The sequence below is a fragment of the Dreissena polymorpha genome, chromosome 5 (assembly GCF_020536995.1).
Source record: "Dreissena polymorpha isolate Duluth1 chromosome 5, UMN_Dpol_1.0, whole genome shotgun sequence".
In the NCBI taxonomy this organism is placed as follows: domain Eukaryota; kingdom Metazoa; phylum Mollusca; class Bivalvia; order Myida; family Dreissenidae; genus Dreissena; species Dreissena polymorpha.
Window position 1 is genome coordinate 54,452,144 of NC_068359.1, and position 5,007 is coordinate 54,457,150.

Consider the following 5,007-nt stretch of genomic DNA (forward strand, 5'->3'; position numbering starts at 1 on the left):
TAACCGTGGAGAAAACCTTATCTTTTCTTTATGAGTCGTATTTGTTCTATAAAATCATTTAGCTGTGGGATAAAACGCGCAACCGATTATCTTAAATAAACTTCTCTTTTTAAAAAAACTGCATCAACATGCTTTTTGAGTATGGGTTTCGATAATATAGAGGCCATTTTACAGAAAATTGACATAAATGTGAATATAATTAATTTCAAAACAATAGCCGGCAACGACCGATTTAGCGTTAAATTTCCCGGGTACGTATAAGTATATATACCGTATCCGGGGTACATGTAAGTATACTTAAGAGTACCCGGGGTACATGTAAGTAGTACCCGAGCCGACAATGACCAATCGAGCCTAACTGAGTCATACTAAGGTGATATTGATTAGTAACTAACTGCTTAAAGTTATGAGAACATGTATATGACTGAGTCATTACTCATTTTCTTTTGTGAAATTATATTTTGCGAACAAAGTTGTTCGAACTTATCCTCGTGTGTTCTTTAAAATATAAACATTCTTAAAACTATGTTAAATGTTATGTTTAAAATCGGTCAATACAGTCTTTTGAAGGTAAACATTGAATAGAACCGGTTTCAGTACCCTGCATGACATACAATGTAAATGATGAAATACACTACATGTATTGTGATTAAAAGGAATCTATGGTACGAGTTGACCGGCATTATTTTCTGGTGCTATGATATGTCATTTAAAAATCATCTTATATAAGGCTTGGTTTATGTTGCAAATATAAATTAAATTTAAAAGTTTTCTACCGTACTTAATTAAAGCTACTACGAATAAGGGACCTATATGTTGGTATAGGTTCCTTGTACGAATGTGACATACACATTTTGTATTGTATACTTGATTTCAATGAAATTTAATAAATTTCACTGAAATAAACCTAAATAATATAAGAACAGAGTAATCATGTGAAAAAATAATAAACACAAAACACTGAGTGTTTATTTGAATAGCATTAATTATGTCTTGTTCGAACTTGAAACATAACGGTTTGATGACAACGTAATAAAAAAGCTGGTTGCATAAATGATATTGGGAGCTTGTGATGGAAAATGTTAAAACAAAACTATCCTCAATACATTTAAACAATTACCAATGGGTTATTTTATAAAGTAATAACGTGTGCCATCGTGTGCTCAAAGATTAATCATATAAGAGCACATTACAAAAGAGCAAGCACGAAAATATGATATAAAACTAATATTTTGCATTTAAAAAAGATATTATTTTGCCGCGTGTTTAAAAATACTAATTATTTGAAACGTCAATGATTTGTGCATAGTATAGTCACATAACCAAATTACAATTATGTGCTGTCGCAACTCTTTTTAACGACTTTGGTTCATTGACATTATAAACACAGGTGGTTAGCGTGTGGCTATGATATTAATTAGTGAAAACATCATTTTGAATGATAAATAATCATATTATAACGAAAAATTAAATTTTCTGAAAAAAAAAAATATTTCACTATCAAATATATATATAACAAGGTATGCAACTCAAAATCAGCCCAAAACGGGGTGCATCGCTTTGAACAGCCATATCTTCATAAATTTTGCAGCGATTTTCACGATCTCGGTCTTATTCAACGCAGAAATGAATTTCCTTTCTGGAAATGTATATGTCTTGCAATATTTTAACAAATGCTGGGTCAACTTTTAAGAAATAACACGATACACAACACGCATGACCCAGTTGACAGTGATCATGCTGTCTTTAAGACTGAAATCTTCACGGAGTAAAGGGCAACTTCCCTACAAAGTTCATGTAGTTCGATACCAAAATTCAATAAAACGTATGAAAAAACATTATTACCGTTCTTGTCGTTACATTCTGCATCAAGACTAACTGTCCAGCGCCGTTTGAAACCTTTGTTTACATACATTTCAACTAACTGACATTTTAAACATACGAGTGATTTCATTGGTCCAATGCGGAGGTGTGTCTTTACAACTGGAGATTTCATTCATAAAGAATACATGATCACTGTCAACTGGGTCATGCGTGTTGTGTATCGTGTTATTTCTTAAAAGTTGACCCAGCATTTGTAAAAATATTGCAAGACATATACATTTCCAGAAAGGAAATTCATTTCTGCGTTGAATAAGACCGAGATCGTGAAAATCGCTGCACAATTGATGAAGATATGGCTGTTCAAAGCGATGCACCCCGTTTTGGGGTGATTTTGAGTTGCATACCTTGTTATATATATATTTGATAGTGAAATTTTTTTTTTCAGAAAAGTTAATTTTTCGTTATAATATGATTATTTATCATTCAAAATGATGTTTTCACTAATTAATATCATAGCCACACGCTAACCACCTGTGATTATAAAATACAATAACATTTTTTATTAATTCATATATTTGGAGGTTATCTTTCAATTACTATATATTCGTCACATACGACCATGTTGTTTTTTTTTCATTCAAGAACCTATCTCTCTTGTGAGCTTCCACATAATCGCATGTCATATAGTGTGTTATCAAATGAGAACAGCAGCACATTCAACGTCTACGTAAACCTTTAATATTCCACAAGTTGGTTTGGCATATGGGTTAAAAATGACGAATTTGAATACGACATATCGAACACGTTAAGGAAAACACTACGATCCAATGGCTTCTTTACAAATCTATCAGTTTGACGAATTTTATTTTTTTAAATACAATTAGTCAAACATCTATGAGCAAGTACCTTTAAGCAATCACAATAAATAATTAATTTAATGCTGCACGAAACAGAAACACAAAATGCTGGGATCACCGTTTTGAAATTGCCAATGCAAAGCCTTGTGTATTTAACAATGACACAAATCTCTGGAATACCGGTTCGCCGAATTTCGAATTCGGCAAGAAAGTACAAAAATGATATATGGGCTCACTTAAGAGAAACTTGCGTCGAAATTATGAACGATAAAATTAGCACGGGACCTAGCAGAGCCGTTTTTAATATGGGAATCATAATTCTTGTCTTCACTTTCGATAATTAAACATGATTATACATGCATCATTTTGTCTTTAATTGACTATTTTCAAACAAATTTCTACCAAACTGTGTGCTTGTTTGATGCTCTCATCTAGAATCCCTTTATGATTGCGCAATCCGTGTGTGTTAACTTTTGGAAAACTTTGCAAACATTTGGAGTACTAGAAAAAGCGGCGTTGTAGTTCAATGGTATTACATAAAACCTCTGTTTTGGCTCAACAACAGGAGAGTTGTCAAAAAGGAAAAAAAGTGCATAGTAATCTTCAATATTGTCATAACGTCTAATCATTTTGAGTTGTGTTACTGTACGAGGGATATTGCAAGATACAAGACGCGATCGACCGTTGATGCCGCTTAAATGTACCCCGGGTACTCTTAAGTATACTTAAATGTACCCCGGGTGTGGAAGATCTACTAACACGTACCAGACCGATTAAGACTGTACCCGATGTTTATTCCCGCCCAAAATCCGATGTCGTAAAACGCGCAACGGAATACGAAACACAATTCCTTTTACACAAAACCTGCCTCAATATGCTTTTTGGGTAGGAGTTCGATATAATAGAGTTTATATAACAAAATGTTGACATATCCTCCAATTACCTTGAGTCGAGCGGTTAAGGAAACAACTAAAATAATTTCTGAATTAATTCAAACAATGCCGCAATAAATGATGTACCTTTAAAGATTCATTTCAATCCCGTTCAACCAATGTCAAAATTGTTTATTTACAGCGTGATTAACCACGCAAAGCTGATAGTTCCATACACACCCGCAAATGACATACACTTCACACGTTGTTTACTTTGAGTCGAGAGGTCACATCCGAAAAGCGAGAGTACTCGATTCCAATAGGCAGAAGGTCAACAAAACTTTGAAAAGTCGATTCACTGACCAAATTTAGAGAAACTGAAAGATTAATTTAATTTTTCCCATATCTTTTATTAACCATTCAACAAGTTTCTGTTGGATCGGTCAATCTTCTTTTGAGCAACATTAATTGACACGAAAAAGTGCTCAAGAGTTCAAAAAAAAATAAAGTTTGCAATTTGTTCAAATAAAATTATGACATATAAACTATGAAAAGATTTGATAAAATTATCACCCAATCGGGACAAGGTTTACCCACTGAAAGTGTGTAAATCGTCATGTAACCTATTTTCGCGACGTGCGTTCACAGATTGTTCCATGCAACATTTTATGGGAATCTTGAAAAAAATAAGGAATTTTCATTCAAATAAATCATATACATGATTTTTTTGTGTTTAAACTAGGGAAGTGGTCTGCAATTTATGTGCAAGTTTAATGAAGAGTACCGAACAAATGCAAAAAATGGTCATAAATTTTGACTATTTTAGTTGAAGTAAGATTTTTAAATACAATTAATTTGGGTTTTTCCTTATATTAGTCGTATCTGTAATTATTTTCAAGCGAAGTAATGTAAGTTAAACAAAATATTCGGAGCGCGTGCGTGTGACGTCATCACGAGAGCCGCATTCTTAATATAAACAGAGTGATCGACTTTGGGTCATGCTCGACTCAAGGTAATTGGAGGATACGTATGAGCATTATTAATTCGAAAAAATTGCAGACAACGACCAATTTAGCGTTAGAAATTCCGGGTACGTTTCAGTATATTTTCCGTACCTGGGGCACGTTTAAGTACACTTAAGATGCCCGGGGTACATTTAAGTAGTAGCGGAGCCGACAATGACTAATCGAGCCATAGTAAGTGTCTGAGTCACAAGGTTTAATCTCTTATGCAAAAATACGTTATAATATTTTGGGGAAAAAAATACCCTTTTGATAGATATAACTATTGTTTGTTTTGTATATCGAATCTGTATGCACTGGATACTCAGTCACAGCGTTTCATAATCAATTACTGGTATCTAACCTTTGTAATTGATTAATAGTAGTTTTTAACCGGCAAATACACATTTGGACTGGTTTCCATTTAATAACATAGTTTTTATATAACTGTAA